Genomic DNA, 11,934 nt, shown 5'->3' on the forward strand with positions numbered 1-11,934 from the left:
TTGTCTATTTTGTTCCCGTTTTTTCTCCTTTCTAATTGTTTTTTTGTTAATACAGTCACACTTATACAAGGGTCAAATTGTGCTTGCCACAAGCGTAAATCCCAAGATAGTTGGGGGTAAGGAAAGATTAGTTTGGAACATTGTTGTATTTACACGTATTCACAGTTAGTCATTCATTTGCGGTTCTCTTAATTAGCCTCATATAATCTTTGGGCAGGACGGTTATTTCTCAACGCTACTTCAGCCACGCATCTGTACTTTGATTCTGAGACATCAGCAGGAAAAGAAGTTTTTGAAAAGCAAATCATATATTTCTTACTGGCTAAATCGAGATTGTTGTACATTGAGTATATATTTATGTTTCATGCTATATTTATAGCAGATTGCCTAGACATGGAGCAGATCAGCCCACGCCTTCATCCAAGGTTGTTCATGCCCAGAAGATTGAACCCCTGACCGTTTCTGAGCTTAATCAGTTTATCATCACTGCTGAAACTCATGTATATTATGATTTTATTTGATAAGATACTTAGTGATTGTGGTGCTGAATTTTTTAACCCTCCAATGTACAGATTATAGAGTTCTTTGCACTGCTAAGGTGACCGGTATCCAACAGGATGACGGTTGGTGTTGGAGTGTTCGAAGAAACTCCTCCGAGAGATCTCTTCCTTCACATGTGTTTCATGTAATGAAACAAATCATGTGCATCACTCAGGTAAGGTTTCAAAAACCTTTGTCCTCTGCATTTCTTAGTCAGATGGAATCACAATATATGATGATAACGCTACTTACCTTTACGGTATAATAATGTTATGTAGTGGAGAGAGCCAGCTATCGGAAAATGAATGATTGATTCCCTTGGATGGAGAGAGAACACAGCAAGAGCAGACAACTGCTGGAGAAGGTTCAAACGTTTGATCCATGTAGTTGGAGTGACGCAACTTCCGTCTTACATGACAACTTATGAGAACACAAGGGCTACCATAACATGCCACCGAGAGAGCGGTGTGACACATGCTTCTATTATAAGCAAATTACAAAATTTGTTTTCATTATATAGACGCAAGTACACGTCAAACAGTGAGAGACAAAACAATTCCTATAATATTTTGTTGCTGTTTGTTCTTTTTTTCATTTTTCCATCATAGCTAATAAGTGGTTCGTTGTCCCCTTCTGGAGAAGGGATCAAATCCATCAGATGCTTTCTGTATTTTGATTTAACAGATGAGATAATAAAAACTAAAATAAGCTTTATTATATCCTAAAATCATGAAACGAAAAAATAAATCCATAACCAATTACGGCATTATGTTGATTATAAATCGGCATATGCAGAGACTATAACATACACTACAATGTTTGCTTCCAAAATATCTACCCAACTTAAATTAATAAATATTAACATCAGAATGCATAGAAAAACACTAACCACGTCTCCACATATAACTAAGTAACTAACAAATTAAAACAACCATCCAACTTACAAACGTGTACATCAAAATAACAAAAAAGATCATACAAACCAAAATCAATTTCTATTGCACGTAGTAAAAAAAAACTTCTCAAAAACGACTAATCATTCCTATGGACCACGCATCTGATAGACATCCCCTTATTATTAATAGAGAAGCAATTTAAAAGAGTAATTTTTATTTTGTAATGTATTTACGCACTGCCATTATGACGACGTGGCGGTTTCTCAGGCTCTCTCAGCCATTCTTTAAGAGTACCCTTTCATTACTAGAAATATAACATTCTGTGCCACTGATAACATACGACAATATAATGTCTTTACACTAAGCTTAAATTAGAATACCTAATATTTGGTTAGTAATATTATAAAATAAATTTATAACACGTATTGCCCGCACATCACAGTTATTTTACTCCATGAATTTCTAAAATCATTACTTCCAAGTTATTCCAAGTTATTGCATCGAAACTATTAAATCAAAACTATAGCTTAGAAACTATTGTTTAGAAACTATGATCATCACTTACAAGTTATTGCATCCTAATTGCTGAAAATAATTATTTTGAAATATATGTATGACATTATATGTTGCTCAAATGGGATATGGGAGAGTGCTAATGAGCGAATGCTAATCTGTTACAATATATAATTGATTTTTTCATCTGTATGTCAAAATGATCAATTTTGGTAAGTAAGTTGATCAAATCAGAGTCTATACGATATTTTTTTTAAAAAAATGGCATGTACGGAATTAAGTTCTGCACTAAAAACTATACAAATCATTTGGCGTGCATTTAATTTATGCAATTCTTCTCTGTAGAAACATTTTATTGCCTGATTTACTGCTATCTAAATACAAATGGAAACTATGGTTTATTTCTAATCTATATTCATGCAATTCATTGCCAATCTCATCATGGAATACGGAAACTGATTAAAATTATGACCCAATTACCTTAATTTCGTCCATTGCAAATTAATGCTATTTTACAAAATCAATTAATTGAGTCATTATCACAATACAGTATATTTATGAACACCGAGTAAAATATACACATAATAACTTTCATATATTGCTTATTAAGAATTAGTTTGTGTCTACTATATAAAGTGCTTTATATCGTGTCCTAAAAACCATTTGCTCAAACCCTAAAGTTTTTAGATGTTCTATTTCAATGGCTTACTTTGATATGATATCAGATTGATTCTTACTTTGGCCATAAAAAACCATTCCTTGCTATATTCATTCTTATTTTAGTAATCATACTTATTTTTTTTTTAAGGTGGCTTCAAGCATCTGACTAACATTGAAGGTTTTTCTATAATTTAGTGATCCTGAGGAGATTCCAGAGTTACATGCTTTCAAAATGAAGTAATTTCTATCTAAAAACGAAATTTTGCTATGTAGTTATCTATTGCTCTGTTTCATTACTTTCTTATTTTCATTTTTTGTTCCAAGTAAAGCATATTGAAGACAACATGAACCTATACTTTTTAGTATATCAGCCTGAACTAACCATGCTTCGATCAGTCCATAGAATTTGTCAAGTCATGTAGGTTCGATGCTTACATGTGACAAAGTTGGGACGTGTTTGATGGCCAGTTTTGTGAAAGCTATACTACAGTTTTGTTTTTGAAAGGTGTGAAGTAAATAGTATCTTCGACTGATATTTTTTTTTGAGTGATGAATACAATTAATATAACTTGGTGACCAAGTTAAGAAATCACTGCTTTTATTAATTTACCACACGTATTGATAAATTAGAATATATGATATCTGTTATGAATATTATGTTTATGAATGTCCAGCCCATTAGATATTTACTTGTAATCTTGGTCCGTTTATGGCCCATTGTATTTAGGCCCATGTCGCCATGTATTTCCTATATAAAGAACACTTTGATTCAATAATAAAAGAGAGTTTTTACAACACGTTATCAGCACGAGAGCTCTGACAAAACCCTGAATGAATTTCGAAACCCCTTTTCCCAGCAACCACCATAAACCCTAGAAATCAGACGAAACTTCAAAACACCGTATCTCCTCAACCCGACGGATCCAGACGACGAGCCACCTATCAAATTCAAGATCTCGACGAGACGAATCCAACGCCGTCGACCTCATCGCAATCCGATACCGGACGCGTTCTCACGAGCTATTACAAGAACCGCCGTCAACTTGATTCAAAACCCTAATTCGGACGCAACTTCAAATCGACGTATCTTTCAAACCATAAGGAGTTAGCCGACGTTCCATATATCAAATTGAAGCTCTCGACGAGAAGAATCCAGCTCCGCAAACCTCGTCTCAATCCGACTTCAGACGCGTTCTCCACCTCCGTTTCAATCCGCGTTGACAATTTCCTTTTTACTAAAGGAAACCCTAGCTGTCTTTCCATTCTCATCCGACCAGCACACATACTGACCATCCGACGAATTGATCAGCACCCGATAAGCCACCAGACGATCCGACAGTTCATCCAACAGCCGGTAGAGGTTCCGGACGATCCGATCAGCCCGTTCCTTGCTCGCGATAGATGTTCAAGCCGTTCGCGGTTTTCCTCTCCTCTCTCTAGGTGGTCCAGTTTCAGATTCTCTCCAATTTAAAGGTAAATAAAATCTGAAACACCCTTTGGAACCATATCAAAACGAATTTGGTTGTTTGTTAAAGGATTGAACATTAAAATTTGATGAACCTAAAAACCTAGGACAATTGAATCCCTAAATAAATTTGAGCAATTAGGATTTGGTTTAGTTCTCCCATTAAGTTGCTAGATCAAACGGTCATTAGGTTGTTAGAAGCACAAATATTCCTTATTCAATAAGAGATTGATTAAATCAATTAAAACCAAAACACTAAGTGTTCTTGAATCTCGAAAACATCATTGATCTGAATGATCAAATCGATTTTAAACTTTGAAGTTGATCATCTCCTAAAACATAATTATGATCGATTTATTATAAACCCTAGAAACTTACTATAAAAAAAAAAAAAACTTTATATTTTCAGAATATTTCTAGAAAATGAAACTTTCTATTTTCTGAAACTTACTATAAAAGGAAACTTTCTATTTTTAGAAACTTACTATACAAAGAAACTTTCTATTTTTAGAAACTTACTATAAAAGGAAACTTTCTATTTTCAGAAAATTTATATTTTCAGAACCGTTCTATGAAAGGAAAAACTTTATATTTTAGACATATATCTAAGCCGTGTGACTTGTTTATTAGGAAATCATTAACTCGATTGTTTGCTTGATCACACGATTTATATGATTGATTTTCTTATAAAGATTGAGTGATATATAATATGAGATGTCGAAAATCAACTTGGATTATGATGTCCTAAATCTCTAAAGAGATAATCATTTAAAATGTGCACTGGATACCGAGGTTATCCTAAAGTCAAAAGGACTTGGTGAATGAATCACATAAGGCGATATTGCCAAACGAGAAAGATTGATACATGGCAATATTAGTTATTAGCCACCATCTAAATGAGAGTCTAAAGAAATCAGTATCCCAGTAAAGAAAATCCACTAGAACTTTGGACCGCCTTACAGCGGAGATATGATCACCATAAAACGGTGCTATTACCAAAGGATAAAAATTTGAGTGGAAGAACCTGAGATTTCAATACTATAAGTCTGTGGATGAATACAACTCGGTTCTGTTTAAGATAGTTTCAATGTTGAAACAATGTGGTGAAGAAGTAACTGAACAAGACTTTCTCTAATGTGTTACTGCAACAGCAGTATAGAGAAAGAGGTTTCACCACCTATACTGATTTGATCTCCTGTTTACTATTGGCTGAGACCAATAATGAGTTATTAATGAGAAACAGTGAGATGAGACCTCCCGGTACAAAATCATTACCCGACATTTCTAGGCTGACTTTGGAGCCTAAGAAAGAAAGTAATCTCGTCCAGCACAACAACCATTCCGGCCCTAGCCGTGGGAAAGGTTATGGACGAGGTCGTGACACATTTAAGACACATGGGCGAGGACGAGGCCGTAGTACCACACCTGGTTTTAGCTGTGGTCGAGGTCGAGGTCGAGGTCGAAGTGTGTCTTTTAAACCTTAAATAAAATCTTATTTGTGTCACAAATGTGGTATGGGTAATCACTGGGCAAATAATTGCCAAACTCCAAAGCACTTGTATGAGCTTTACATAGAGAGTTTGAAGAAAAATTGGGAAGCCAACATGGCTTACCGAGATGGTGAAGATGACATGGATCATGACCATACTGATCAAATAGAGTATGAAACTCATGAAAAAGAAAATGATCAGATGGATTATGAGACTTCAGATGCCTTAAAAAAAAAAAAAAAAAAAAAAAAAAAAAAAAAATCTCGACATCAAAACTCTATGATATAGATAAAAGTATATATGAGTTTATAAATAAGAGTATAGTCACTCGGCCAAGGCATTATATACACCCAATAAAAGACCCATTGAGTTATAAAGATTTAAAAATGAATGGTTTCCGCATTGAACCAATGGGCAAAATGAAACAAAAGTTCCTTCAGATATATGAGAACAGAAAAATTGCCCAAGACCATAGAAAATGGTCGAGACTATACCTGCATTCTCTACTGATCTAGACTATGCCAAGGATCAGTATGATAAAGGCACATGGCCTAGGTAACCAGATTGGTTGACCTACGAAATTAAACACTTTATGGCATGACCGGATTAGCCATCCTAGTCCAAACTTGATGCAAAGTTTAATATTACAAAGGCACAAAGAGTTATCCCATAGAAATCTCACGTTGTGAAACATGTACACAAGGGAAACTCATGAGGCTCAATTGTCCCAAGCATCACGAAATGGCATAATGGTTTAGTGTCCTTACACAAACAAATTTATAGCATGTTCATGAGGGGGAGAATACACACCCCGTGTGGTCCATGACCATACTATAAAAACATGAACATGATAGCCAAACAGAATGTGATAGCCTGGCCAAACAGGCCATAAGATATAAGAGCTTGGTCGAACAGACCATAACCTATAAGGTTCAGACTTTCAAAGTCTATAAGCTTGGAGACATTATGGATTTACATGTATGAAAGATAAGATGCATCAGGCCATATAAAGTGAGCATAGATATTCCCATCTAATAATTATAAAGGGTCATGATCCAGACATAGACCATTCTAAGATATTATGTATAGACCACCACAATAATATGTGCCGTCTAGGATGGAACCTCATAAGAAGATGAAATAAGATTGGGAATATATGTTGGATATGAGAATGTCTTCCTCCCACGATTTTATAAGAGACCTTGAGCCAAAATATGAGTGATCAGATTAAGGCCAGGTTTACGGATTACATGATGAATCCGACTATCCAACATTAGGGGGAGAAAGAAATAAGCTGGTACAAGTATAAAGAGAAATGGAATGGTATTAACCATCCTTGTCTTGGCAAGATCCTCGGACCAGAGAATATGATTTAAGACGTCCAAAGAAAGATCATACAAAGCTAGCTAAAAGAATGCCAGACAGATTAGACCCGAAAAAAAGAAAAAGAATGACTAAGTCATACCAGCTTAAGCACCACGAAATTAATGTCCTAGAAGAGACATAATCAAGTTGCTATAGAGTCTAAAGATAGACCAATATGTTCCATAAGATAAGGAACCTCGGAAATAAAAAGAAAGGTGCAAATAAATGACATATCCGAGGTCATAAGGGAAACCAGACCAGACATTTAGATAAGGCTGCGCAGCTGAACATCTAAGATACCAGACCATGTAGTTTGGGACGCCAAACTGCAAGGTAATAAAGGTTCTTAGTAAGAATGAAATCTCTAATCGATTAGTTCATGTCTGGAACACAATGGAACACTATAAAAGAAGTGTCGACACATACATACACAAAAGATAAAGATGCATAAGAAAATAGCACTTGAGTTTAAAAGATATAAGCGAGGATCAGAACCCACGAGAATACAAGAATGCATTCATAGAATAAAAGAAATTGTGGGGGTTTAAGAAAGATTCAAAGAATCTATAAAAGAGATGGGTGTATTGGCCATATATAGAAACACCATCTGATAAGATAAAACCAGTGAAAAATGGGTCCTGTGTGGGAAAGGAAAAGAAATCGTGAGACATGGACTAAGGTGTTCATATTCCTATTTAAAGCATTCAAGGAATGGCTTGATTACACAAGGATACTCACAAAGACCAAGGAACAGATTATAAGGAAATATACTCCTATGTGGTGGATGCTACTACAAATCCGAAAGTGATAAAGGTCTGGATATAAGAAAAGAGAAATGTAGTAAGCAGCATGATTGATCACTGGATAAAGAAATGATAAAAGTATCAGAAAGATGAGAAAAGAAATTCTCATAGAATAGTTTTGTTCCTAAGCTATTCATGGACTGAAACGAAAGGCAGATGCATATAAAGCATATAATGCATGTAAAGGATAAGACTAAGTAATACTTAGTGAAAGGAGTTCTACAAGAACGTCCCTGAACAGTCCATGCATATATTATGAAGGAAATTCCTTGTGTTCATACTTAAAGAAATGATGATTAGATCGACTGATTCTTGGACAGGCTATGATAAGAATACAATGATCTATAGTGGAGATGATAGCCATGAATATGTATTGAGATCTATGATCCAAAGTACCGAGAATAGAATGTGATATGGTCAAAAGAGAATAAGAGGATGAATCCATCAGATTCACGACCAAAGATCCATATCAACTAGGATCACGTCCGACCTAGTTCGATCTTGTTCCGACTAAACTGGTTCCAGTAACCACTATATTCAGATCGTGGTATGGCTATGGACAAGGCATGTGTCCTTGGTCCAGGAAAGACTTTATGTAAGTACTTTTAAGGCTTATGCACATCCGACCAAAGTGCAATGTATTGGTATGATTGGCGCCTTGATGTGGAAAAGCCATACTAGGTCGGATAAGTTTTATGGATATGTTCAGACCATAAGACATTGATACTAAAGCCATACACGTCCCTCTGCTATAAGTGTCATTGACACCTTTACTTAGACAAGTTTGGCATGTCGGAACATGAGACAATATGGGACATGATCAATATATCCTAAGTTACCTTCTAATGAATTAAAAGTTTGAGATTGATTTATACTAACCAAACCCAAAAGAAAAGGGATTGTTTGGTTTTAATAAATGTTACAGGTTTATACAAGGTCTCAAACAGGTTATACACATTTGGAGAATGATGAAGAAGCACAAAGTACTACAAGTTTAGTCATGAGAAATGTTAGCCGACTTCTTCATCATGTCTACACCAACTACACATCTATGAAGTCTACCTATCCGTTTGGGACATGGCAACAGAAGGACCAGTTCAAGACTTGGCGCCCATGAAGCTAAACCATCAAAGTGTCCATGCGCCAGACTTGAAGAACGGAGGTCCAGAACAGGGGGAGTAGTGTGTGTTGTACTCTTTTTCCTTCACTTCGGTTTTGTCCCACTGGGTTTTCCGAGTAAGGTTTTAATGAGGCAACATTAAGCACACTACAAGCTCTATATGGTTCTGGCATCCAAGGGGGAGTGTTATGAATATTATGTTTATGAATGTCCAGCCCATTAGATATTTACTTGTAATCTTGGTCCGTTTATGGCCCATTGTATTTAGGCCCATGTCGCCATGTATTTCCTATATAAAGAACACTTTGATTCAATAATAAAAGAGAGTTTTTACAACAATATCCCAATAATTTGTATTCTTCTTTATCAAGCAAAACTTGATATGAAAACAAGATAATACATTAAATATCAAGAAAATTCTAACATTAGACAAAAAAAATTGTTAAGTTTCTTAATACCCAAAATTTTTTGTTGTCCAGTTATACTCCAATTAAGTATTTTTGCTCACTTTAATACATAAATTTTAAAAAATTTACCCCTTTTAATACTCAAAATTTATTTACTTTAATTAAAATACTACTCCAAGAATCTTCAAAAGGAATTTAAAGAATCTTCAAAATCTAAGAAAAATGTAACAAAAAATCTAATTTTATTTTAAGATTTAGGAAAAATGTAAACAAACTATGGAGAAAATATTCAAAATTATAAAATTTAATTTTGAAGAAATTTTGTTTTTCAGAAACAAAATAAATTTAATATTTACTACTGAAAACTTTTATTACAAAATTTAAGATTAAATAAAATTTAGATACATTTATTTCTCAAAAACCAAATAAAATTCAGATTTTCTGAGATATTTTTTTTTGTAAATTTTAGAGGTTTTTAATTTCATTTGAAACTTATTAGTATTTCTTATTAAAACAAATACAGTTCGGATATTAAAATCGGCACTATTTTAAAAGTTTATGTATTGAAATGAGCAAAATGATTTGTTAGGATATCAAACTGAGTAGTTAAACAATTTGGTATTAAAAAGCTTTGAAAAATTTAGTTAGTGTATTTTTATGAAATTTTCCGTTGAATATTTCATGTATTTAATTTGTGTATAATTTGTTGTCAATAAAAGACACTATGACTTTTTTTTTTTTTGTCATCAAACATACAGACTCATATAGACTCTGCACACTAAATTGGTAGCTCTGCATCCATGTGAACGACAAAAGACGATTGTTGCCTGGCACTACGTGCTAAACAATCCACCGTTGAGTTTGCCGTCAGTGGTACATGAATGAGTTGTGAGCTGTGGAAACTACTTCGTAACCTCTTGATATCCTCCAGATAACTTGCAAACGCTGGCCACTCCTGGTTCCGAAACCATCTTCACCAAACGTAACATGAAACTATCGTAAATTTCTCATGCATTCCATTGCCCAAATCAGTGCTTCCACCTCCGAATGAAGTGGTGACATACTAGGTCGAACATTTCTGCCCCCCATTAGTCCCTCGTATCCTTCCAGGCTACTAAACCAGCCTTGTCCCGAGAAAGGGTCTTTATCCTTCCACAAACCATCTGTGAAACACCATCTCCCTGGGATATTGACTGATTGATTTACTTGAGGTGGTATATTTTGCCGTATATCCAACTCTTGAGCCGCAGCCCACATAGTAGATTCCGTTTCTGCCAGTTTTAAAGTATCCCTTGCATCAATATCCAAATTACTAAATACCTTGCCATTTCTTGCTTTCCAAATATACCATAGTATCCATGCAAACTGGGAATCATTCATCTTGGGTAACACTCTCCAGAATAAGTGATCCATATTAGTGAATAATGATTCTGTTGGGAAGATATCCGGGTTTGTCGGTATCGTTGATAAAGCCCAAACTTGCCTCGCTGGAGGACATTCAAAGAATACATGATTCAAGGACTCCTCTGCATTCCCACATCGATCACAGCTAATTTCCCCTTGCATCCCACGCGTTTTTAAATTCTTTTTAACGGCAACACACCCCGATACAATCTGCCATAGAAAATGTTTCATCTTTGGTGGACATTTAACCTGCCAACAAAAAGCCTTCAATGCGTCCACCGTTGGACCATTGAAAACTGGTTGTTTTTCTTTATCTGGGTAAATCCTTTCCACCTCGTATCCTGATTTAACCGTATATTTACCATTATTAGTAAAATGCCAGCCATCCTTGTTGATAGACCCCGGTCCACGGATCAGTACATGGAACCAGCTCAGCATGGAGTTCAGGACGTTCTGAACATTTCAACCGAGGTTCATGATTTTCACCATACTGGACAGACTGACCGGACACTGTACTGGACCGTCCCGCATGCATCCGGAAGGGAGCTTTGGCTGGAACCATGGCCAGATGACCGATTTTACCGTACTGGATTTTGTCTTCCCCATACTGATCTCCATTTCATGATGAACGGTCGAGACAGAATCCAAAACGAACGCACCAATTCTTCTCCAGTTCATAGCACCCCATTTCAGTACTGTACCGCGCGTACCGCCCGTACGACCAGTTTGGAGCTTCACCAAAACCCACGACCAGACGACCGAATCTCCCGAACTGGATCTCGGCTTTCCCGTACTGTTTGTCATTTTAAGAAGATTGGTCGTGGCAGAATTGGATTTGGACGAGTGGATTTGAAGATAGACCACAACACTTCATTTCTGGCCACTTTGGACTGTCCGGCGTGTGTTCTGGTCCAGTCCGCAGTTCATGCTTCAGGTTCATTGAACCTGGACAGAAGAATTTGAAGGGTTCACTTGCAGTCAAACTCAATTTTCGTGCCTTGACCAGATCTGGTCAAGTTTGCATTTTCTATGTATTGTTTTCATCATTTTTTCTTTATTTCTTTTGACTAGAAACACTATAAAATGTAACTCTTTGTCATGGCAATGCAATAAACGAATTTCCTTTCTTTAAAAAAAAAAAAAAAAAAAAAAAAAACGAATTTTCCTTTCTTTTTATGAGTTTTACTCTCTGTTCTTTGTCAAGAACATTTCTAGTTTCTTGGTGAGGTTATCTCCAAGTCTCGATCCTTCCTTTGTTGGACCGGTGCGTC

At 35.7% G+C, this 11,934-nt stretch overlaps 1 long non-coding RNA gene across 1 annotated transcript; it reads left to right on the forward strand.

Annotated features, from left to right (window-relative positions):
- Positions 1-52: 52 nt before the first annotated feature.
- On the forward strand, positions 53-1,257 carry LOC108846417 (uncharacterized). Its single transcript, XR_001948651.2, has 4 exons — positions 53-116; positions 218-500; positions 573-715; positions 819-1,257. It is a non-coding gene; the product is annotated as an uncharacterized LOC108846417 (long non-coding RNA).
- The last annotated feature ends 10,677 nt before the right edge of the window (positions 1,258-11,934 follow it).

Source organism: Raphanus sativus, chromosome 3 (assembly GCF_000801105.2).
Source record: "Raphanus sativus cultivar WK10039 chromosome 3, ASM80110v3, whole genome shotgun sequence".
NCBI lineage: Eukaryota > Viridiplantae > Streptophyta > Magnoliopsida > Brassicales > Brassicaceae > Raphanus > Raphanus sativus.